This window comes from Schistocerca serialis, chromosome 3 (assembly GCF_023864345.2).
Source record: "Schistocerca serialis cubense isolate TAMUIC-IGC-003099 chromosome 3, iqSchSeri2.2, whole genome shotgun sequence".
NCBI classification, from domain to species: Eukaryota; Metazoa; Arthropoda; class Insecta; order Orthoptera; family Acrididae; genus Schistocerca; species Schistocerca serialis.
In genome coordinates, this window is record NC_064640.1 from 1,021,708,073 (window position 1) to 1,021,735,176 (window position 27,104).

The following is a 27,104-nucleotide window of genomic DNA, read 5'->3' on the forward strand; positions in this document are numbered from 1 at the left end:
TTAGCGCGCTGTGAGTATTCCGCGCAAGCCTCAAGATCATGGTGGGTGGCTGACCACATTCCCCGTGGGAGAAGCTAGTTTCACTCGAATCTTACTGGAAAGTGATGTCAAAATAACGTGCCTTCCATAAAGCTCGATGTGACCACGAAACTCAATAGCAGTCGGCAAATGTGCTGGACGAGTACACGTCATTTTGACGTCAGTTCGCAGTAAGATTCGGGTGAAACTCGCTTCTCTCCAGTGCCCAGCGGCGGTGCCCTCTCTGGTGGAATTGAGGTACTCAGCTGTCCTCAGAGTTGCTGCTTGTAGCAGCCATCGGTGTACTCTGTCGCCCTCGATTAGTGCGAATTGTGGAGATGACACGATTCCACGCATTATCCAGTTGGTAGATGCTATCACGGCTCATCATATTTTCCGCTATGCATATTTCCACGGAGTCTTCAATAATGAAGTACCAAAAAGATGTCCCTGTGGCTAAAATTATACTCCGTTGAATGTTCGGTGCAGTATTCTTCCATGGTGCGCATTGTCTGCAATTTATAAATTCCAACCTTCCACAATAACAAATTGCCTTCCAGTATTCCCAGGAGGTTGGCAGTCTTAGATGGAGGGCTGAAAACCACCTTCGCCTGAAAATTACTGAGCATTCTTGCCATATTACACGAAACATTGCCAACAAAGGTCAGACAAGCTAGAGATTTTCCCAGCCTGCTCACCTCCTTACCCACTTCCAGGTTCTCGGTTTTAACTGACAATACCCTGTTAATCTGTTGGGTAGTATATCCGCTTTCCCTGAACATTGTCCTGAGGTGGACGAGCTTTTTAGGCAAGCCATCTGCATCTGAGATTGTATGGGTTCTGTGTACAAATCTTTTAAGCACTCATAGTTTGCCTCCGGCGCTGACAACTCGACGATTTTAAACACAAATCGGTAGAAGTAGGTTGCGATCAGCTGAATGCCCCAGGGAGACACCCTCATTCTCTCATCTAACCAAAATATTTAGGAAAGGCAGACAATCATCTTTTTTCCGTTTCCGTGGTGAACTGGATTTTCCTTTGTATGGAGCGGACGTCATGTAAAAACTCCAGTAGTTTATGTTTTCCGTGAGGCCTCACTAAGAAAGTATCGTCCAGATACCTCCAAAATACAGCTGATTTAATAGTGGCTAACTGTAGCGCTCTTTCCTCAAAGTCCTCCATAAAGAGGTTGGCCACTGGAGAAGACCAGCTACTCAGGGCAGTGCCGTCAGTCTACTCACAATATCCATGGTTAAACATAAAACAGGGTGAGGAAAGAGCGTGTCGAAACAAAGCAGTGATGTCCACCTGAAATTTTTACCAACTAGAGCCAAAGAATCTGTAAAGGGGCCTATGTAAAAAGAGATAATACATCAAAGCTAACTAAACGGTCTACAGGGAGAGACCCCAGTCCGTTGAGAAAATCAAGCGATTATCTCATATTATGTGAGAATTTACGCATCAATGTTCTCAGCAAGAAAGCAAGACGTTCGGTAAAATCACATGTAGGGGCACCAGTGTTGCTTAGTATTGGCTGTAAAGGTAGACTTTCTTTATGAATTTTAGAAAGGTTATACAGTCTTGGTCGTATGCAGTCATGTCGTGTTAACCTCTTGATAGTCTCTCGAGTTAAAACGGAAGAAATCAGAAGTGCAGAAGTTTTCCACTGCTTGTTTCTGTAGTATATGTAATCAGTCTTCGTATAGGTAGAATCAGTTAATAAACCGTACATCTCATTGACGCAAAAACGATGAGGCAACAGTACCATTACCTTTATCAGCGTTCAGAACCACCATATCAGGATCCTCTTGGAGATTTCGAAGTGTAGCCATTACTGTGGAGGTTAAGTTACAGTTTTGAGCAAGAACCATCAAAAGAGCACAACAAGTTTTCATTTTCATTTCTTCTGCGGAATCCAAACAAAGCTGTCGTACGGCTTTTTCAACACCACACAAAAGTCTTATTACAGGAGGTGCCGAGGAGTAGGTGAAAAATTAAGTCCTTTACCTAAAACAGACAGCGCCTCATCATCCAAATTTTTCTCCGTAAAACTGGCAACGGGACATCATGTAGTTATCCACTGTGGCGATGACAGTTGCGGCAACAGACGATCATAGTTTGACATCTGCCGAGAACTTACATCCTTATGGATCCAGTCAAACTTGGCCGAAGTCACTCCATCATCCTAACCCCATGATACAGGAGAAACATGTGCTGCAAACTTCAGATGTAAATGGTACAATTCTTCTGAAATGGTATCCTACCTTCGTCTCGTAAGGCGAATCTTCTTTCTGATAACAGCAGCTTTAAAATTCACATCTAACCCATGGAGTTTTCCACCTAATTATTCCAGATGATTTCCGTAGTACTCTCAAGTTACTATTTTTATTCACTGAAAGGTTATCAAAATGTAAAATTTCTTTTGCTCTATACAAAAAGATAAATTAGTTTCAACATTTGCTGTTCTCCAGCGTTCTGTAAATGCAGATCCTCCATTGCGCAGAATTTTTTGGTACTTAATATTTCGTGTAAATGTGATAATATTTCTTCATATAAGCCTTCTATTTCATACAAATTTAATGGCAGGTTGCATATTGCAGCGAGCTCTGCTACGTACATTGTGGTGTAGTCGTAAGCATAGATAAGTAGCGTGGTGCGGGTCGCCGGTTGAAAACCGACCATCATCATTTATTTGTTATCTGGTATTAGTATTTACCATTGTTCGAAGTTTCTTGAAGTATCACAGATTTGTAAGGTTTGTATTTCTGGAATATTCGATGTTCGTAAAAATTTCTGTTTTCTGAAATATTATGTTCTGGCTGTACGTTGACGTTCGTAATAAACGTGCTTTCAGTACAAGGTATTACACTTCATTGACGACCTTCCCTTCGAATTTGGACTCGATTGTGGCTCTGACGTGACACTGTTTGGTGGAGAAACCGGATACTTCAGAACATCTAATTCACTGTGGCTCCAATTAGGCCATGCAAAAGCCGTCGCCTAAACGGGCAGGAACCGGAATATAAGTAGTACATCGTTCCCATGATCTGTATATCCAAGCCAACAGTAAGACAGCTGCATATCAGGCATCCATCGGTGCTTTACCGAGACGCTGTGTAGTACCCGAAGAAATGGCTGAAAGGATTCGACCAAGTCGCCAGATACAGCAGGTGAGATGACATGATGTGTTTGGCAATAGCCCAGCAGTAGTTCGAGAACAATGAAGGGAAGCTCAGTATCTGTGACAAATTTCAAGTTGAGCTGAAGGAAACGTTTGGCGACAATAAGTAGCAGGTCTGCCTAGCAGAATAACGATTGAAGAACAGGGCCCAACGCCACGGGTAAGCGATACAGTCATACTTACTGAATGTTTTTACTGTAACACTTGATGAAAGGCGTTGTAGGAGACATGTATCAAGCCTTTCTGATAAAGGATGTCGTAACAACCGAGGAATTAATCAAGTGGTGCCAGCGCACCAAGGAAATGCATCAGAAAAGAGTCGGACGAAATAAGTATGACCTACTTCAGAATTCTGACCCTTCGGAAGTTGTGGAAGACCACCACGACTTCGCTTCTCTCATCCGCCAGGTCGCGAGAGTAGAGATACAGTACTGCATGGCAACCAGAACTGTCGAACCTAGTAAGCAAGAGATAGCAGCCACGAATGCCATTCCGATATATCAGGGGGTAACAGAGAATGCTTAAAAACAAGGGTATCGATCTGTAGCACCAATCTCCACCACCAGCCGAGCGCGCCAGGATGAATAGACTCGACCAACTCGGATTTATGCGGCAGTCGTTAAACGACAACCCAGCACCCGACCGACGCAGGTAGAGCCCACTCCTAAGCAAAGTATAACGCCTCGTGAAAGAACAGACGTTGGGAGAACAACACGCTAATCAATATGTTTCCACCGTTGACGCCCTGGACATGTACACTACTGCAGAGGACGAAGGCTAGTTTTCGACAACTACAGACGTGAACCATCACAACACTTATGTTTACGGCAGTCGACTACGGACGATTATAGTCAGCCTGTGGGATGAAGTCCATCGCCGTACTCTTGACGAGGAGATACTATCAGATGAAATCATTGAAACTTCACAGAGTCCTTGGTCATCTCCTGTGGTCCTTGTGTAGAAGAGGGATGGCACATGGCGTTTCTCTGTCGAGTACAGACGACTAGACAAAATCACGAAGAAAGATGTCTATCCATTGCAGCGCATTGATGTCACCCTAAACTGCTTGAAAGGAGCAAAGTATTTCGCAACTGTGGACATGCCAGTACACTACTGGCAAATCGAGGCTGACGAAGCTCATTGGGAAAAGACTGGCTTGATAACTCCTGAAGGCCTCTTTCAGTTACAGGATATGCCGTTTGGACAATGTAACGCTCCAGCCACCTTCGAACATATGATGGACAACCTGCTGCGACACCATAAAACGACATGTGTCTTTGCTATCTTTATGGTACTGCCGGTTTTTCGAATACATTTTAAGAAGGTATAAGACGCCTGACAACCCTGCTCAAGAGTGTTCAGACCTCAGGCCTCCTCCACCTGGATCCGAAAAAAATGTTTCTTCGTCACCCAGTCAAAAAAATCTTAGAGCATCTAGTGAATGGTGTAGGAGCCCATCATGATCCAGAGAAAATAAGGGTACGTGCTGGTTTTCCGACTCCTCAGCACATTCGTGATGTGATGAGTTTTCTCAGAATATGTTCGTAATACCAGCTAGTCATAAAGGACTTCCAAGTCACGTCCCTCGCAAGAACTACTGTAGTGAGACGCCAAATTTTCCCAATAGGAGGTGCAAGAAAGACCAATCCTTGTCCTTAAGCAGGCGCTAGCATCTTCTCCCGACCTAACATTACATGACAAGAACGCCGAGACAGAATTTCCAGAGGCTATGGGATAATTCAGGAAGGTGCTGAAGAGGTGAAGTCCGAGATGAACTACTCTACAACCGATAAAGAGGACCATGCAGTAGTCTGGCCCAGCAACAAGTTCCGGCCCTTTTTGTTTGGAAAACAATTCAATTGTAATCGACAGCCTTTTTTTATGCTGGCTGACTAGCCTGAAGGATCTGTCGGATCGACAAGCGAAGTGGACACTGAGGCTTCAGCAGTATGACGTCATAGTGGTATAGAAAAGTGGGCGCAAAAATGAGGACGCTGATTGCCTTTCAACGAATCCTTTGGTAGAATACAGCAGCGTGGATGATATCTCTGTCAGTGCTGCATTAAATCATAGTGTTTCTGAACCGAGGAAAGATCCAGCACTGCTACAAACCATAGAAGACTTGAAGAGACGATCAAATGAGAATTCCAGTTAATAAATGGATTGTTGTATAACGGGGATTCTGATCCAGTGGGGCGGAAATGGTTGCTTGCCATCACAGTTTATTTACAGCCTGCTATCCTGAAGTGTTTCAACGACACTCGGTCAGCTAAGGACCTAGGATTTGTGAAGACTCTAGACAAAATCACACGTAGGTGTCACTGATGAGGTCTCTACCGATCCGTTAGACACGTTTTGAGACACTGTAGATAATGCCAGTGAATGATTCATGTGCCACAATTACTCCGTCGCCGGCCGCGGAAGCCGAGCGGTTCTAGGCGCTCAGTCCGGAACCGCGCGACTGCTACGGTCGCAGGTTCGAATCCTGCCTCGGGCATGGATGTGTGTGATGTCCTTAGGTTAGTTAGGTTTAAGTAGTTCTAGGTTCTAGGGGACTGATGACCTCCGCAGTTAAGTCCCATAGTGCTCAGAGCCATTTGAACCATTTGAACAATTGCTCCCAGGGCATCCGGTATTAATTCCGCCTGCAGCAGCGTCAATCAAGGTACTGGAATCGACCTCTTGGTGAGAGTGCCATCGCCGACAAACGGGAATCGATGCATAATAATTACACTGACTACCTCACTTACTCTGATATCACCAAAGCCGTGCTGTCTGCAGAACCTCTGCCAACTGCGAAATTTCCTGTAGAAGACATCACTTTGAAGCACGGAACACCCTGTGTGATTATCTCCGGTCATGGAAAAGTTTTTCCGTCGTGATTAGTATCAGAAGTAATTTCACGTTGCGACATCACACACACAATGACAACTGCCTACCGTGCTGGCAAGGCGCTTTAATCAGACGTTAGTAGATATGACCTCGATGTACGCTGATGTCGAACAGAGAAATTGGGATATAATATTGCCCGTTCGGGCATTAGCAGACAACACAGTGAAGCAATACACTACATGCTTCAGAGCGTTCTTTCTGCTGCACGGTCGCGAGGCCGTAGCGACATTGGATACACAGTTCCCCTTTGCAAGTGGACGATATTTAGGATGACTATGTGAGACACCTCATCACCAGGACTGAAGAATCAAGGCATTTGGCTCGCATACGGACCCCGGACCGGGAGTGCTACAACGCCAGGCACCGGTCACTGAGATGGATTTTTACATCTGTGCGGAAAGTGTGGCTGTCGGAAACGTTTTTAAAGCGCTATTTTACATCGTATCGTATTCTTCGTCGCTTGCCGGACGTCACATATGAAGTCGAGGATCATGACCCTTCAAGGAGAAGTCGTCCATATCCTCCGTATGAAGCTCAAATACAGTCCAGAAGCGTAGATCGACAATAGGAGGTTTAAGGAAACAGAGGACGCAATTGACAAACGCGAAGCTTCGACGGCATAGGCTACCTTCGAAGCACGTAATAGTGAAGAGGATGTATCAACAGGACCAGAACGCGAGAATCCCTCAACGCCACCATACAGAGGACCATTTACAAGATCTAGATCGAGGATAGTGTGGTGTCACCGCCTTTAAATCGGCCGCGGTCCGTTAGTATACGTCGGATCCGCGTGTCGCCACTGTCAGTGATTGCAGACCGAGCGCCGCCACACGGCAGGTCTAGAGAGACTTCCTAGCACTCGCCCCAGTTGTACAGCCAACTTTGCTAGCGATGGTTCACTGATAAAATACGCTCTCATTTGCCGAGACGATAGTGAGCATAGCCTTCAGCTACGTAATTTGCTACGACCTAGCGAGGCGCCATTATCATTTGCTATTTATCTTGTGATGCATGTACCGTCAGACTGATGTTCACCAATTATGGATTAAAGTTAAGTATTCCAGAAGCTACGCACTTTTTTTACTAGACTCAACTCCTTTAACTGTTCCAGACCTCACGGCAGCCTGCGTGAGCTTAAACGTGTGCCTTTCGGCTTCCTCTCATAGTGGCTTGGCTGTCTTGCCAAGTCACAACAGTGACGACGAGGATTTTGCGTTCGTCTTGCTGTTGCCCTAATTTACTTGTGTAATGGCTTCGCCACAAGCTCCAGATGTACTGTCCGAATTTTATCGCTTGCAGAATCAGCAGACGCAGGCCTTACTGGATGCCCTTGGACAGCTCGTCCAGGGTCAACGTGCAATCCAAAACGATGCGGCAGCCGCCGCTTCACCGCTACCGCAGCCACACCACGCAGTTGCACCACCTTCTCGTCCTTTGGATGCGGCACTGGAAAGCTGGACGGAGTGGTCACGCCAATTTGGATTCCATCTCGCCGCCTACAGAATTCAAGGTAATGAGCGGCAGCCTTTTTTGCTTTCTTGTGTCGGAGTGTCCACCTACCGTGTGATAGTGAAATTATTTCCCCGACGCGACGTGGCAACGCTGTCCTACGAAGAAATTTTGTCTGCATTAGATACATATTTCAAAGAATCAGTCAATGTAGTTGCCAAACGGTATACGTTCTTTCGTACAAAACGTACGGCCGGTCAAACTAATCGGGAGTGGGTTGCAACCTAGCAAGGCCTTACTAGGGATTGTGCTTTTGAGTGTCAATGTGGACTCCCTTATTCAGATACTATGGTACGTGATGCAATCGCACAGAACGTTTCTGATGTTCGTATAAGGGAACAGATTTTGAAACTAGTCAATCCCTCCCTTCAACAAGTGATGGACGTACTGGATCGGCAGGACACACTTGACTTTGCTCAGGCATCATTTGAAACTTCGCCACCCATGTGTCAGGTTAACCGGCCCGCCGGGCGAGCTGCACGGAACAGTAAACGGCCCTCGCGCCCGTCCGCGTAGCTACAGCCACAGCTGCCGACCCTGTCCTTGCTACTGTTTTGCGTTTTGTTGCTATGCAATGGCCCTTATCAAAGTCACGGATCATGGATCCGTTGGTTCGCCGATTTTTTGATCACAAGGAGAGACTTTTTGTACGACGTGGTGTTTTGCTGTCGCGTTCTGATAATGAGCAGTCCAGGGTCGTGGTCCCATGTTCGTTACAGTTCTCTGTCTTACGGCTTCTCCACCAAGGACATTGGGGTATAGTGTGAACGAAACAACTTGCTCGTCAGCACTGTACTTGGTTCGGCATCGATGCTGCGATTACGAATATGTGCTCTTCTTGCATGGCATGTGCCGAACAACAATCCGCACCACCACGGAAATTCTTTGTATGGCCGAAAGCCACTACCCCTTGGCAACGCTTACACATCAATATAGCTGGTCCATTCTGGAATGCTCGATGGTTGGTTGTGGTAGATTCCTTCAGTAATTTTCCTTTTGTTGTCCGGATGTCTTCCACGACATCATGTGCCACCATCCAAGCGTTATCCGCTATCTTTTGCATTGAAGGTCTTCCACAGACTATTGCTTCCGACAATGGCCCACAATTCATGTCCGCAGAATTTCAGTCATTCTGCAAGGCCAATGGTATTCAACGTCTGACGTCCGCGCCGTTTTCGCCACAGTCAAACGGTGCCGCTGAACGTTTGGTCAGGACTTTCAAGTCACAGATGTTGAAGCTGAAAGAGTCGAATTCTCGGGAGGATGCGTTATTGCTCTTTTTGTCCTCGTATCGCTCTCAGCCCCGAGATGGTCGCTCGCCGGCTGAGTTGTTGCACGGTCGCCCTCATCGCACCTTGATGTCTTTGCTACATCCGCCGCATCAGGTTCCTGTGCTGCGGCAGACACCTGCTTTTGCCCCAGGCGACGTTGTATACTATCGCAACTATCGAGGTTCACGGCGTTGGCTCGCAGGGCGCATTCTTCGCTGCCTCGGCCGCGCTATGTATCTGGTTTTGGGGGCCTCTGGTGAGGTGCGTCGGCATCTCAATCAGCTGCGCCTCTGTCGTCGCACGGGTTCTGCCGCTCTCCGTCTGCTTTCAGCGGCGGTGCCGTCCGGTCAGCGCCCTGGGGACCCATCTACTGGCTCGCCTCAGCCCCAGGTGTTACCGACGCTGCCTTCCATTTTGCCCCATGGCGACGCGCCGCCGCCGACGCCGCCGCCGCCGCCGCCGCCTATTCTCCCGCCGGCGACACCCGAATTGGACGCGTCGCTGCAACCGCCAGGCGCCCCCCTGGGTCACGGGCCGCCGATCACTTCCCGTGACCCGTTGTCCTCCGCCATGGACTTCTTGCCCGCTCGGGACCACATGGCGTCTTCGCCCGTCGGGTGCCCCGACCCGATGGAGGTCGACCCTTCGGCCCCTCCTGTCTCTCTACGGGCGCATACACCGCATGTTGGCGTGCACCCTGGACTTGGTTTTCAGGCGTTTCCTAGCTCCCCTCGGACCGAATGGCAGGGTGCGGGTGGCACAGCCTCGCCTGTTGTTAGGCTCCCCACCTCGTCGCATACGCCAACATGGGGTCCTCTCCACGGCGGGCGGAGGCCTTATAACACAACCGTACGCTGATTTGCGGGGGATGAATGTGGTGTCACCGCCAGACACCACACTTGCTAGGTGGTAGCCTTTAAATCGGCCGCGGTCCGTTAGTATACGTCGGACCCGCGTGTCGCCACTGTCAGTGATTGCAGACCGAGCGCCGCCACACGGCAGGTCTAGAGAGACTTCCTAGCACTCGCCCCAGTTGTACAGCCAACTTTGCTAGCGATGGTTCACTGACAAAATACGCTCTCATTTGCCGAGACGGTAGTTAGCATAGCCTTCAGCTACGTAATTTGCTACGACCTAGCAAGGCGCCATTATCATTTGCTATTTATCTTGTGATGCATGTACCGTCAGACCGATGTTCACCAATTATGGATTAAAGTTAAGTATTCCAGAAGCTACGTACTTTTTGACTAGACTCAACTCCTTTAACTGTTCCTGACCTCACGCCAGCCTGCGTGAGCTTAAACGCGTGCCTTTCGGCTTTCTCTCATAGTGGCTTGGCTGTCTTGCCAAGTCACAACAGATAGTACGGTTGGTTCCAACGAGAACTTTTGAAATAAAGGATCGCTGTTTATCCAGGAGAAGAAGCAATGCGGTGAACTGTGGTAGATGAAGTCTGAGATAGTGATTAACCTTGCTGGTTGGCGTACTGCATGTTGTCAGTTCAAACCTGGCCAACAGCACTATTTGTCATGTAGTATCGTTGATTTCTGGAAGATTCGTTAAACATTCTTTGTTTTTAATGTTCGTATATTCTAGAATATTCGGTGTTTGTATAAATATTTGCGTTCTGGAACGGTCGATGTTCCTGTAAATAGCTTATAAATAGCTGCACAGTCTCTCCAGGAGTTCATTTCTGTTCTGGCTGTAGTTTGGTGTTCACAATAAACGTGGTTTCAGTGCTGAGAGTTTACTTCATCGTCGGCCCTGCTTTCGGATTTGGACCTGAGTGTGGTTACGACGTGACACACTTTTTCGATGGTTTCAACCTTGGCTACAGTTTTGGAACGTCCTTCACGTAGATTGCATCAGCGTTAATAGAAATATGGCATCTTCTTACAAACCTCCAATAAATTTGAACGAATTTCTGTTGGTGAGCTACAGTCAAAACAAAGAACTTTACAACTAAACGGTAGCCCAGCCAATCCATTTTCAAGAAACATGCAGAATATGACAACTTTGAAAGGCCATGCAAACAAAACTCAATATTGCGTAACATGTACCAACATAATAAGAACAAAATATCATTGGAGTCAATGACTCTCTGCGCCAGGTCGGTAACTTTCTACCTTGCACACGTATTGTTACTATATTTCGTCTTCCAGCATAAAATTACGGATCGAGTTACTTTATTCAAGAAACCTAGTTAATTCCACCTTAGTCTTCCTTCTTACTGGTCATACGTTGATATTCATTGTACTGTAAGCATGTGCGGGGCATATTGAAAAATGCTGGGTTGGAATGGTAGGCAACAACAGTTGCCTATGAAGTTTCCCTCTTGCAAAAACTTCAAAAGCAGATGCAAATAAGTATTTCATTGCAAAATGAGTGTATAAAATGTTATAATATTACATTTCAAAAGTGCCATGATTGATTAAAATGCATTCAGTAAATGAAAACAAAATGAAAAGTTGTTGGAAAGCTATGTCAAAGGTTGTATGGAAATCTGAAGGCAAATTTGAGCTTGCTAGTTTTAGATCACAATAATTTAATTTTCCCAATGCTTTGTGACGAAACATTTCTAAAACTATGATTTCCTGATCGTGCTGGCTTTTAACTAATACTAAGCCTGTCTAGGTCCATGAAGTGCGCGAGTTGTCCAGAAATTGTAACAAGAAAAAAAACCTATGCAACATCAAATACAAAGAGGCACTTGAGTACATTAGTCCGGTATACTTTCCATCAGAAATTTGTAAAGTAGATTTTCCCGAGCCTGTATAGGCGGGTCGTCATAGCAGTAAGTTATCCGACAAGGTTTTTATTTATGGCAGCAGTTTTAGGAGCGTTAAACGTGCCGTAAAAGCCTGTCGTACTTAAGATGCGACTTTCATGTCAGGGACGCGAGCAGTAGGCCTGTGTGTTTCGGGGGATTTACTGAGCTAGATGCAATTAGAGCACCAGTGGAGTTGCCATCCTCTAGATATAGTCATTAATGAGAGGTTTCCATTCTCCATTTTCTTTCAAGAACTTTGTGTTTTGGCTTACTTGCTCAGAGGGTTTCCTATGACATCACGAAAAATTTCTCGGCACACCAGATGATAAAATATAACAAGAGGGGACCTGTCAGGAAGCATTACAGACCGAGAACGTACAACTAGAGATGTTGTTGTTGTTGTGGTCTTCAGTCCTGAGACTGGTTTGATGCAGCTCTCCACGCTACTCTATCCTGTGCAAGCTTCTTCATCTCCCAGTACCTACTGCAACCTACATCCTTCTGAATCTGCTTAGTGTACTCATCTCTTGGTATCCCTCTACGATTTTTACCCTCCACGCTGCCCTCCAATGCTAAATTTGTGATCCCTTGATGCCTCAAAACATGTCCTACCAACCGATCCGTTCTTCTAGTCAAGTTGTGCCACAAACTTCTCTTCTCCCCAATCCTATTCAATACCTCCTCATTAGTTACGTGATCTACCCACCTTATCTTCAGCATTCTTCTGCAGCACCACATTTCGAAAGCTTCTATTCTCTTCTTGTCCAAACTAGTTATCGTCCATGTTTCACTTCCATACATGGCTACACTCCATACAAATACTTTCAGAAACGACTTCCTGACACTTAAATCTATACTCGATGTTAACAGATTTCTCTTCTTCAACTAGAGATAAAGGGGGAAATTACATCTACATCTAAGTGATTACTCTGCAATTCACAATTAAGTGCCTGGCAGACGGTTCATCGAGCCACCTTTAAGTTTCTTCTCTACTGTTCCACTCCCGAACAGTTCTTTCCCTGCGCGCTCTGACTTCTCTTATTTTATTATGATGATCATTTCTCCCTATGCACGTGGGCACCAACAAAATATTTTCGCATTCGCAGGAGACAGTTAGTGTTTGAAATTTCGTGAGTAGATTCAGCCGCAGTGAAGGACGCTTTCGTCCTAATGATTGCCAGCCCAGTCTGCGTATGATACCCGTGGCACTCTCTCCCCTATTTCGCCGCAATGCAAGAAGATCTGACATGTTTTGAACTTTTTCCACGTCCTCCGTCAATACTATCTTATACAGATCCCATCCGGCGCAGCAATACTCCTGAAAAGGACCGACAAGCGTATTGTAGGCAGTCTCTTTAGCAGACCTGTTGCATTTTCTAAGTTTTCTGCCAATAAATCGCAGTCTTTGGTTCACTTTCCCCACGATATTATCTATGTGATCGTTCCAGTTTAAATTCTTCGTAACTGTATTTCCTACGTGTTTAGTTGAATTCACAGCCTCTGGGTTTGTGTGATTTATCGCGTAACTCTAATTTAGAGGGATCTTTTTAGAGCTCTTATGGATGAATTGATACTTTTCATGATTTAGAGTCAACTGCGACTTATTGCGTCATACAGATATATTGTTTAAATCATTTTGCAATTCGCTTTCATGGTCTGACAACTTTTCATGACGGTAAATGATAGCATCATCTGCAAACAATCAGTTTTGATATCGTGTAAAACGTGGTGATTTTCTGAAGCTTTTCATTTTTTAAGACGACGTTGCGATCCACAGCGATCAGTATAGTTTGTTTCAAGGGTGAAGAGTTTGCGTGAAATTGCAGTTGTGTTCACTTCCGTGAAAGAAGAGTTATATCGGTGGTCGAAGTTTTCGACGGTGAAGCCACTCTGAAAGCCACGCGTTTCCGCGTAGGAGAAACAGGTGATATGGCTGAGGAAAATGTAGCCACAGGCGTATTTTATAGCTAGTTGCATTTACCATGCAGCTGCTACAAGGACCTTTGAGCAATTTTTTCTCCGGAGTATCAAATATTTGTTCCACATTCAATGGCCGCTATCCATAAATTCTTTTTTAGCTACAAGTTACTTTTTTGATAGGTGATCTGGTAGTAGGTATTCCATCAAAAATAGATTAGGAGTATTTAGTCATCGCTTACCTGACAAGACGTTTGAACAGGGGCTGCAAGTATTTATCCAAATACATAAAACTAAATAAAACAGCTTCAGTTAAACAAGAAAATATGAAAATGGTCAACCAATTAAAGGGAAATATAGCCGAGGAAAGCCATCTGAGAAGTCATCTTTGCACCGAAAACATTCCAGAGCACTGAGGATAGTATCTCACTTATCTCCGATGCACCTATCGAGGAAACTGCATCCTACGCATCTCTCCATGTGCAACTATTTGTAAGATTCAATAAATGAGCTTGTCATATCCTAGATTTGTGTAAACTTGAGGGAGAAGACTATACAGGGTGGCTACTTGAGCCAGTGTAGATGGGAAATTGTTTATCGTATGGATACCCAACATTATAAGAATGATGTTCAGACTATGCACAGCAGCATTTGCGTTGTTAGTAGTGTGGTGTCACCACCAGACACCACTCTTGCTAGGTGGTAGCTTTAAATCGGCCGCGGTCCATTAGTACATGTCGGACCCGCATGTCGCCACTGTCAGTGATCGCAGACCGAGCGCCAGCACACGGCAGGTCTCGAGAGACATACTAGCACTCGCCCCAGTTGTACGGACGACTTTGCTAGCGACTACACTGACGAAGCCTTTCTCTCATTCTCTAGATAAATGCAATATAATGCTAATGGCACCTTGCTAGGTCGTAGCCATGGACTTAGCTGAAGGCTATTCTAACTATCTCTCGGAAAATGAGATAAAGGCTTCGTCAGTGCAGTCGCTAGCAAAGTCGTCCGTACAACTGGGGCGAGTGCTAGTAAGTCTCTCGAGACCTGCCGTGTGGTGGCGCTCGGTCTGCGATCACTGACAGTGGCGACACGCGGGTCCGACATGTACTAATGAACCGCGGCCGATTTAAAGCTACCACCTAGCAAGTGTGGTGTCTGGCGGTGACACAAGTAGTGCGTCATGACTTGCCGTTAGGTGCAGGTGCTTGTACGGTGACGGAGGGTGGAAACACAGGCATCAGTGTGCATTACCGTTGCAGACAGTCAACATGTGTCTGGACAAGGTGAGCAGAGCTTTACTCGTAAAGCCGTTTTATAAGCTCACCATCTGCAGCATCGTTGACAGAACCGACTGCGAACCTTTGGTGCAGAGCCGGGTGGAGGGTCTGAATCAGAGGCTCAGACGGTTTGGCGACCGTGTTGGCTGCAGATTCCTTGACTTGCGCCATAGGGTGGTGGGGTTTCGGGTTCCGCTGAATAGGTCAGGAGTTCACTACACTCAGCTAGCGGCTACACGGGTAGCGGAGGCTGTGTGGCGTGGACTGGGCGGTTTTTAAGGTTAGAAGGCCTCGGGAAAGTACGGGGTGGGCTGCAATCTCAAAGGATGTATGGCAAATACAGGACGTGCTTGGATCAAGGAACAGTCGGAATTGTAGTTGTAAATTGTTGTAGTTGTGCTGGGAAAGTCCCTGAGCTTCAAGCGCTAATAGAAAGCACAGAAGCTGGAATCTTTATAGGTACAGAAAGCTGGCTAAAGCCTGAAATAAGTTCTGCAGAAATTTTTACGAAGTCCCAGACGGTGTTCAGGAAAGATAGATTTGGCAGAATTGGTGGTGGAGTGTATGTGTCTGTCAGTAGTGGTTTATCTTGTAGTGAAGTCGATGTAGATACTCCGTGCGAATTGGTATGGGTGGAGGTTATACTTAACAGCCGAACTAAGTTAATAATTGGCTCCTTCTACCGACCCCCAGACTCCGATGATATAGTTGCTGAACAGTTCAGAGAAAATTTGAGTCTCGTAACAAATAAATACCCCACTCATACGGTTATAGTTGGTGGGGACTTCAACCTTCTCTCGATATGTTGGCAAAAATACTTGTTCAAAACCGGTAGTAGGCAGAAAACATCTTCAGAGATTGTCCTAAATGCTTTCTCCGAAAATTATTTCGAGCAGTTAGTCCACGAACCCACGCGAATTGTAAATGGTTGCGAAAACACACTTGACCTCTTAGCCACAAACAATCCAGAGCTAATAGAGAGCATCATAACTGATACAGGGATCACGAGGTCGTTGTAGCTAGGCTCAATATCGTTTCTTCCAAATCCACCAGTAACAAACGCAAAATAATTTTATTTAAAAAAGCGGATAAAGTGTCACTAGAAGCCATCCTAAGAGACAATCTCCACTCCTTCCGAACTGACTATGCAAATGTAGACGAGATGTGGCTCAAATTCAAAGATATAGTAGCAACAACAGTTGAGAGATTCATACCTCATAAATTGGTAAGAGATGGAACTGATCCCCCATGGTACACAAAACAGGTCTGAACGCTGTTGCAGAGGCAGCGGAAAAAGCATGCGAAGTTCAGAAGAACGCGAAACCCCGAAGATTGGCTAAAATTTACAGACGCGCGAAATTTGACACGGACTTCAATGCGAGATGCCTTTAACAGGTTCCACAACGAAACATTGTCTCGAAATTTGGTAGAAAATCCGAAGAAATTCTGGTCCTATGTAAAGTACGCAAGCGGCAAGACGCAGTCAATACCTTCTCTGCGCAGTGCCGATGGTACTGTTACCGACGACTGTGCCGCTAAAGCGGAGTTATTGAACGCAGTTTTCGGAAATTCCTTCACCAGTTAAGATGAATGAAATATTCCAGAATTTGAAACACGAACAGCTGCTAGCATGAGTTTCTTAGAAGTAGATACCTTAGGGGCTGCGAAGCAAATCAAATCGTTTGATACAGGCAAGTCTTCAGGTCCAGATTGTATACCGATTAGGTTCCTTTCAGATTACGCTGATACAATAGCTCCCTACTTAGCAATCATATACAACCGCTCGCTCACCGATAGATCTGTACCTACAGATTGGAAAATTGCGCAGGTCGCACCAGTGTTTAAGAAGGGCAGTAGGAGTAATCCATCGAACTACAGACCTATATCATTGACGTCGGTTTGCAGTAGGGTTTTGGAGCATATACTGTATTCAAACATTATGAATCACCTCGAAGGGAACGATCTATTGATACGTAATCAGCATGGTTTCAGAAAACAGCGTTCTTGTGCAACGCAGCTAGCTCTTTATTCGCACGAAGTAATAGCCGCTATCGACAGCGGATCTCAAGTTGATTCCGCATTTCTAGATTTCCGGAAAGCTTTTGACACCGTTTCTCACAAGCGACTTCTAATCAAGCTGCGGGCCTATGGGGTATCGCCTCAGTTCTGCGACTGGATTCGTGATTTCCTCTCAGGAAGGTCGCAGTTCGTACTAATGGACGGCAAATCATCGAGTAAAACTGAAGTGATATCAAGTGTTCCCCAGGGAAGCGTCCTGGGACCTCTGCTGTTCCTGATCTATATAAATGACCTGGGTGACAATCTGAGCAGTTCTCTTAGGTTGTTCGCAGATGATGCTGTAATTTACCGTCTAGTAAGGTCATCCGAAGACCAGTATCAGTTGCAAAGAGATTTAGAAAAGATTGTTGTATGGTGTGGCAGGTGGCAGTTGACGCTAAATAACGAAAAGTGTGAGGTGATCCACATGAGTTCCAAAAGAAATCCGTTGGAATGCGATTACTCGATATATAGTACAATTCTCAAGGCTGTCAATTCAACTAAGTACCTGGGTGTTAAAATTACGAACAACTTCAGCTGGAAAGACCACATAGATAATATTGTGGGGAAGTGGCAGGACACTTAGAATATGCAACAAGTCCACTAAAGAGACAGCTTACACTACACTCGTTCGTCCTCTGTTAGAATATTGCTGCGCGGTGTGGGATCCTTACCAGGTGGGATTGACGGAGGACATCGAAAGGGTGCAAAAAATGGCAGCTCGTTTTGTATTATCACGTAATAGGGGAGAGAGTGTGGCAGATATGATACGCGAGTTGGGAGGGAAGTCATTAAAGCAAAGACGTTTTTCATCGCGGTGAGATCTATTTACGAAATTTGTCACCAACTTTCTCTTCCGAATGCGAAAATATTTTGTTGAGCCCAAGCTACATAGGTAGGAATGATCATCAAAATAAAATAAGAGAAATCAGAGCTCGAATAGAAAGATTTAGGTGTTCGTTTTTCCCGCGCGCTGTTCGGGAGTGGAATGGTAGGGAGATAGTATGATTGTAGTTCGATGAACCCTCTGCCAAGCACTTAAATGTGAATTGCAGAGTAATCATGTAGATGTAGATAAAGACAACAGCAATAGCGCTGGTGCTCTTCACGTGTATCACCGTATTAAAGGAATACGGAGAGGCCTTCTTTCCGCAACGGGGTTGAAGAACACGATTCGGAAGTTCAAATTAAGCAGCGATTTGGCAATTGCTCCTGGGAGAAGCCGACGCTCAATTGTGCCACAAATTGTTGAGGAAGTTAGTGTTGCCACGGCTGAGAATGTTGGACGCAATGTGCGATCTTCAAGTGGTGCACATGCGGCGTCAGTACAGCTGAATATTCCATGGTCCACCGTTCGAAAGTGCCGACAACAATTGTGAAATGGTATCCGTACAAATTCCAGACTCTCGTACATTCACAGTGTTGTCATATTGAGTAATATTTGTAACTTGGAACGTAAATATGGTACGCAGCTAACGTATGTTACCTTCTCATGTAGAAATTAAAATGTGTTTCTTTCAATGGTTTATTCGTTATTCCTCTTCTGCAAATCCTTACAAATGTTCTCACAATGTTTCATTGTCATTTTCATGGGGATCCTCTCAAATAGCGGAAGTTTAAATAGAACAACCCCGTGCATTTAGAAAGAAGAATGGAAGGAATGAAACGAAATGTCGAGTGGCTTGGACCTCCCGTAAGGTAGATCGGTCGCCTGGTGTAAGTCTTTTTAGTTGACGCCACTTCGATAACTTGCGCGTCGATGACGATGATATGATGATGAACACATCAAGCTGGGAATCGTATCCGAACCCCTCGGATGGCACTCTGCTGCGCTGACCACTCAGCTATGGAGGCGTACAACGAAAGGAATATTATGGTTTAACGACCCGTTGGCAACAAAGTCATCTGACGCGGAGCACAAGCTCGTATTTGGGAAATATGGGGTGGGATATCGGACGTGTTGTTTTCAGAGGAATCATCCTGGCATCTGTCGTAAGTGATTTATGCGAGTCCAGTGCCTTACCGCTGCGCCTCCTCGCTCGGTCATACAGTTACGATAGAGAGGTTTTATACTAACAAGGGGACGACTTCATAGCACGGCCAAGCAATTCGGCTCGTATTTGGCAGATTGCTTGCGTACGACATAAAATGAAGGACTAAGACATTTTGGTTCAATACCCTCTCTTTTGAGAAAACCACTCCTACATTTCGTGACACGCAATCGACCCAAAATTGACTGGATGGATTGATAATTAAAAACTGAGCATTTTTCATCATCATTTATGGGATATGGAAAGGCATATTTTCCTGGAAATCGAGGAAAAACCTGTTTTCGCTGGCGCTTATGTAGCCGTAAGGTAAACGCTGGTCAAGGAAATCGCCGCTGTCATAACGACCAACGCATCTGCCTGGGGCACGGGGAAGCCGTGTTCGATCCCCAAACCCATTCTGCAGCTTTTTTATTTGTATTTTTTTCCGTATCGAAATTGGTAGGAATAGGATGGTTAATAACACAAGTAATTATAACAGGGTAGGCAAATGAATTTCTAAAACTGCTTTCATTAGTACATAATTAAAATTTTAAGTCTCGTTGTATGAAAACAGTTCCACGTAAAACGGTTGCAAATTCGTCACGAGGGACTACAGACAGACAACAGCGCGACGTTTGTTTACGACCAGCCGCGGGACACAATTTTATTTCTAGTCTTCAAAATTGCAATGTGCATATGGAAACCCAGTGGGAATTGCCCAATCGCGTGGATGCAGTAACGATTCAGGGCATAATTCATCAGCTATCAACGCCAGTTTTTCAGGCGATGTTATCGTATGAGTGGTATGCGTCAAAATTAATTCTGGGAAAAGTCTGTTTTCCGCCGAATCCTCAGAAGGAACAATGTCGTTGTGCAAATGTCAGATTCATTAGATGCTTTTGATGCCGCGTGTATATTTCCTTCGAATGTTTGTATAACCAGTACTTGTTAGAAGAGAAGTTAGAACGGAGAGAGTGGAAAGTCTCGGCGTTGTCGGCCAGGTCATTCACATTTACCGTGAACCGCCATGGTCTTATCACACTTGCTTCAAGTACCTGGTTGTCACTTCCGTCTCTCACGACTTCGACACGTTAAGAACGACGTACCGGGTTCTGTTTCATAGGGAGACGTCAATCCAAACGCATACCTGCCGTTATATCACGTAATCGTCTATTTAATTTAGGAGGCTATGATGCGAAAATTTATCGAAGGCTTTCCATACGTTTGGTAATTTGGTATCAATCTGGACTCCGCTATCCTCAACGTTCTGCATCTCGTGAAAGAATAGTTTCACACGATGGAGTCTTGTGAAATCGATGCTCATTTCTCCAGATGAGTTGTTTGGTCTCTGTAAAAGTCATGATACATCTTCTTTCTTTTTTTTGTGCCTCCGTTCCTCATCGGCACAGGGTATGCATGCTTATGCACGGATTTGTCATAGTTAATTAAAGGGATCTCCGGATGCCCTTTCTGTCGCCACCCCTTTACACTCCAGCTCGAAGTATGTTTACCCCAACTGTGTGCATATAGCGTTATTCATGTGGAAGTGACAAGGCCGGAGCATCTCCCTACATCTACGTGATTACTCTGCTATTCACAATAAAGTGCCTCGCAGAGGGTTCAACGAACCACCTTCATGCTGTCTCTCTACCGTTCCACTCTCGAACGGCACGCGGGAAAAACGAGCGTTTAAATTTTTCCGTGCGAGAACTGATTTCTCTTATTTTATCGTGATGATCATTTCTCCCTATGTAGGTGGGTGCAATCGGAGGAGAAAACTGGTGATTGAAATTTCATGAGAAGATCCCGTCGCAACGAAAAACGCCTTTGTTTTAATGATTGCCACTCCAATTCACGTATCATGTCTGTGACACTATCTCCCCTATTTCCCGATAATACAAAACGAGCTGCCCTTCTTTGTACTTTTTCGATGTCATCCGTCAGTCCCACCTGATGCGGATCCCACACCGCACAGCAGTACCCCAGAATAGGGCGGACAAGCGTAGTGTAAGCAGTCTCTTTGATAGACCTGTTGCCCATTCTAAGTGTTCTGCCAATGAATCGCAGTCTTTGGTTTGCTCTACCCACAATATTGTTTATGTGATCGTTCCAATTTAGGTTATTTGTAATTGTAATCCCTAAGCATTTGGTTGAATTTACAGCCCTCATATTTGTGTGACTTATCACGTAACCGAAATTTAGCTGATTTCTTTTAGTACTCATGTGAATAACTTCGCACTTTTATTTATTCAGGGCCAATTGCCACTTTTCGCACCATACAGATATCTTATCTAAATTATTTTGCAAGTCGTTTTGATCATTTGATGACTTTACAAGACGGTAAATGACAACATCATCTGCAAACAATCTAAGACGGCTACTCAGATTGTCTCCTGTGCCGTTAGTATAGATCAGGAACAATAGAGGGCCTATAACACTTCCTTGGGGAATGCCGGATATTACTTCTGTTTTACTCGATGACTTTCCGTCTATTACTACGAACGGTCCCGGAAGCGCCAGTTTACCGTGAACAGCTATCAGGGTGGGTTATGAAAATCTTCATACTAGGTAACACAAAATGTTCCGTAATACTGTATCAAACCGACGTTAGTGTCATAAAACATATCGGTGCGCTCATTGATACATGTCGGAACATTAATACGGAAGTTTTTCAACGTAGTGGGATTCGAACTCATCTTGTTACCAATATTCACAAAGCCCGACACTTGGCATGGCAGGGCTGCACCGCGCTTTAGGCTCACCGTTCTCCGTTCTTGACACAACTGAGAATTCCTGTCACGTAAAAATAAAAACCTTGTAACAGATAACGCAAGGAATCTATGGCGCTGAAGAGAAAATTATCAACACTACGCTCGAAGGAGTGTTAGAGTGAAATCGGACGTGGACACAGAGTTACCATCGAGCTGCACTGACTGAATGAAAGGGAGCTTACAGTTTAAAGTTTCATCGAGCATGAAGTCACCAGAAACGAAGCACTCACTCCGATGAAGGAGATTTGGGGTAGAGACGTGTCCTTACCGACGCGTACTGCGTAGCTGCGTTATGTAAATAAAAGAAAACCTGAATCAGAGTTTCGGGAAACTGAAGTCCACATCTCACGAATACTTGTCCAGACTCTTAGTCACTACGTCTCCTCAGTCGTTTGTGCTGATCAAAATGTTAAAACGTACTCATTTACCATCTAAAGCTTTATGTACAGGAAACCTATAGTGTATAGTAGATAAAATTATCACTACGAACAAGTAGCTACGACCAGATGCAGCAGACAGCTCTACGGCCTGCTCATATTATGCAACCCTTACTTCTGTCGGAAGAACATAGCAGAAATATTCCTTCTCAACAATCCAAAACCCTCTCTGTACCAGTCTGTAACGCAGCCACTTTCTGAAAAATCTTTCTATGTGTTAGGAAAACGACTTTGTAATGATCTTCCCTAAAGCCTCAGAAAAATACTCTCCATTCCAGCTTCATCACACAGTTAATGGCTCGATTTCTTCACAACAGATGTCTCTTTCGCATATTTATAGATCATGGGAAACCTTTTGACTCAATTTCGAGAAATTCTGTTCTGACAGACCTCAAGGAACAAGGCACTGATACAATAATGTTAGTCTACTGAAGAACGTTGTTGCGATCTCCTGCCGAAGGCTGATTTGAATTCATGAATTATTCCCCTCTACTGTTTTGTGCCATTCAGACTTACCAAACTGAAAATACTTTCATACCTCCGGATGTGTCTTATCGACCAGTCCCTTCTTTCAGTCAGTTTGGGTCATAAATTTCCTTTTTCTCAATTCGATTCTACCCTTTCTCATTAGTTATTCGTCCTATTCATCTAATAGTCAGCGCTCTTTGGAAGCACCACGTTTGAAAACCCTCTAATCTCTTCCTATCTGAACTGTTTGTTGCCCATGTTTCACTTCCGTGCAAGGCTACAGCCCAGACGAACACCTTCAGGAATCACGTCCATACATCTAAATATAGACACTGATAAGCCAAAGCATGATGACCACTGCCCACCGCGACGTTGACTGCCGCTTTGTGGCGTTGGGGACGTCTGATGCAGAAACAAAAGTATCTAGCTAAGCACACACGGACGGGGGATCACCCTAAGAAGTTATGGGCTGCAAATGGGGAAATACTTTGAGATGAGCGACTTTGACAAAGAGTGAATTATTGCTACTCAGAGCCTGTGAACGAGTATCTTGAAAACGACAAAACTGGTCAAATGTTCTCGTGCTACTGTTGTGATCATCTACGGAAAGACTTCACAGAACGTGGGGTTCGGGGGCTTGTCTGGTCTGTAAAGTAGAATATATGGCACAATGCTGGTGCACACACAAATGTTTCGGAGCATACCGTTCATTCGATATTGTTGAATATGGAACTCGGCAACAGAGCACCCCTACGTGTTCACACGTTGACCCAACGACATCGTCAATTACGATTGCAGTGGGCACAGGACCATCAGGATTCAACCGTCGATCAATGAAATGTATCGGGTCTTCGGGTGAATCACACTTTTGCTACACTAGGTCGATGGTCGCTTCCACAAACGCCGTTATCGAGGTAAATGGCGGTCCGAAACGTGCAACGCACCACGGACGCAGGCTGCTGGGAACAATATTATGCTCCGGTAGACATTCTCCTGCGTTGCATGAGACCTGTGGTAGTAATCGAAGACATGCTAACGGCTGCGAACCACCTGCATCGTTTCATGCTTGATGTCTTCCCAGACGACAATATCATCTTTCAGCAGTATAATTGTCCGTGTCTCGGAGCCAGAACCGTGCCACCGTGGTTTGAGGAGGAATATAGTGAACTCACGTTGATGTAAATCCTAAAAATGGCTCTAAGCACTATGGGACTTAACATCTGAGGTCGTCAGTCCCCAAACTTAGAACTACTTAAACTTAACTAACCTAAGGACATCGCACACATCCATGCCCGAGGCAGGATTCGAACCTGCGACCGTAGCAGCAGCGCGGTTCCGGACTGAAGCGCCTAGAACCGCTGGTCCACAGAGGCCGGCGATGTAAATCCTATGGAACCCATTTGGGTCGGTATCGGGCACCACTACCGCGCACGCAAATCAGTGGCCCGTTATGTACACGAATTACATGACCCATGCGTAGGCATCTAACATCACGTATCTCCACAAACCTACCAACAAATTGTGGGATTCCTGATGCTCGTAATCAGTCATGTATTTCTTTCCAAAGACGGACAAACAGTCTATAAACAGGTGGTCATAATTTTTTGGCTTCTCACTGTATTCACTGCTAACACGTTTCTCTTCCTCAGAAATGGTTTCCTTGCAAATTCCACTCTGCATTTCATATCCTCTCTACTTCCACCTTCGTCTCGTATTTTGCTGAAATAAGCAGAACTGATCTAAGAGGGCGTGCTAAAAGGTAAATCTTCCGAATTCTACATCTACATCTACATCGATTCTCCGCAGTCCACTTTATGCCGTGTGACGGAGGGTACCCCGTACTACTAGTGGTCATTTCCTTTCCTGCTCCACTCGCAAATAGAACAAGGGAAAAAAGACTATCTATATGCCTCCGTATGAGCCCTAATTTCTCGTATCTTATCTTCGTGATCCTTACCCGCAATATACATTAGAAGCAACCGAATCGTTCTGCAGTCAGCTTCAAATGCCGGTTCTCTAAATTTTCTCAGTAGTGTTCCTCGAAAAGAACGCGCACTCGCTCCAGGGATTATCGTTTGAGTTTCCGAAGCATCTCCGTAACCCTTTCGTGTTGTTCGAACCCACTAGTAACGAATCTAGCAGCCCGCGTCTGAATTGTTTCGATGTCTTTCTTAGTCCGACATGGCAGAGATTGCACTCGGGCAGTACTCAAGAATAGGTCGCACTACAGTGCTATGTGCTGTCTCATTTACAGATGAACCACACTTTCCTAGAACTCTCCCAATAGACCTAAATCGACCATTAGCGCCGGAAGCGGTGGCCGAGCGGTTCTAAGCGCTTCAGTTCGGAACCGCGCTGCTGCTACGGTCGCAGGTTCGAATCCTGCCTCTGGCGTGGATGTGTATGATGTCGTTAGATTTAAGTAGTTCCAAGTTTAGGGGACTGATGACCTCAGCTGTTAACTCCCATAGTGGTTAGAGCCATTTTCGACAATTAGCCTTTACTACCGCAATTCTCACATGCTCGTTCCATTTCATATCGCTTTGCAACGTGACGCCCAGATATTTAACCGACGTGACTGTTTCAAGCAGGACACTACTAATGTTGTATCCGAACATTGCAGATTTGTTTTTGCTACTCATCTGCATTAGCTTACATTTTTCTACATTCAGAGCTAGCATAGCAGGCATTCATCACACCAAATAGAAATTTTGACTAAGTCATATTGTATCCTCCAACACCGTGCACCACAGGATCATCAGCAAACAACCGCAGATTGCTGCCAACCCTATCCATCGAATCATTTATGTATGTAGAGAACAACAGCGCTCCTATCTCACTTCCATGGGGCACTCCTCGTCGATACCCTTGTCTTCGATGAACACTCGCCGTCGAGGACAACATACTGGGTTCTACAACTTAAGTCTTCGAGCCACTCACATATTTGTGAACCTATTCCATACATTTGTGCCTTCATTGACAGTCGACAATGGGGCACCGTGTCAAACGCATTCCGGAAATATAGAAATTTGGCATATTCCTGTTGCCCTTCGTCCATAGTTCTCAGTATATCATGCGAGAAAAGGGCAAGCTGAGTTTCACAGGAGCGATGCTTTCTAAAACCATGCTGATTCGTGGACATAGGCTTCTCGGTCTCAAGAAAATTTATTACACTACTGGCCATTAAAATTGCTACACCAAGAAGAAATGCAGATGATAAACGGGTATTCATTGGACAAATAAATTATACTGGAACTGACATGAGATTACATTTTCACGCAATTTGGGTGCATAGATCCTGAGAAATCAGTACCCAGAACAACCATCTCTGGCCGTAATAACGGCCTTGATACGCCTGGGCATTGAGTCAGACAGAGCTTGGATGGCATGTACAGAGCTGCCCATGCAGCTTCAACACGATACCACAGTTCATCAAAAGTAGTGACTGGCGTATTGTGACGAGCCAGTTGCTCGGCCACCATTGACCAGACGTTTTCAGTTGGTGAGAGATCTGGAGAATATGCTGGCCAGGGCAGCAGTCGAACATTTTCTGTATCCAGAAAGGTCCGTACAGGACCTGCAACATGCGGTCGTGCATTATCCTGCTGAAATGTAGGGTTTCGCAGGGATCGAATGGATGGTAGAGCCACGGGTCGTAACACATCTGAAATGTAACGTCCACTGTTCAAAGTGCCGTTAATGTGAACAAGAGGTGACTGAAACGTGTAACCAGTGGCACCCCATACCATCATGCCGGGTGATACGTCAGTATGGCGATGACGAATACACGCTTCCAATGTGCGTTCACCGCGATGTCGCCAAACACGGATGCGACCATCGTGATGCTGTATACAGAACCTGGATTCATCCGAAAAAAGGACGTTTTGCCATTCGTGCACCCAGGTTCGTCGTTGAGTACATCATCGCAGGCGCTCCTGTCTGTGATGCAGCGTCAAGGGTAACCGCAGCCATGGTCTCCGAGCTGATAGTCCATGCTGCTGCAAACGTCGTTGAACTGTTCGTGCAGATGGTTGTTGTCTTGCAAACGTCCCCATCTGTTGACTCTGGGGTCGAGACGTGGCTGCACGATCCGTTACAGCTTTGCGGATAACATGCCTGTCATCTCGACTGCTAGTGATACGAGGCCGTTGGGATCCAGCACGACGTTCCGTATTACCCTCCTGAACCCACCGATTCCATATTCTGCTAACAGTCACTGGATCTCGACTAACGCGAGCAGCAGTGTCGCGATACGATAAACCGCAATCGCGATAGGCTACAATCCGATCTTTATCAAAGTCGTAAACGTGATGGTACGCATTTCTCCTCCTTACACGAGGCATCACAACAACGTTTCACCGGGCAACGCCGGTCAACTGCTGTTTGTGTATGAGAAACTTTTCTCATGTCAGCACGTTGTAGGTGTCGCGACCGGCGCCAACCTTGTGTGAATGCTCTGAAAAGCTAATCATTTGCATATCACAGCATCTTCTTCCTGTTGG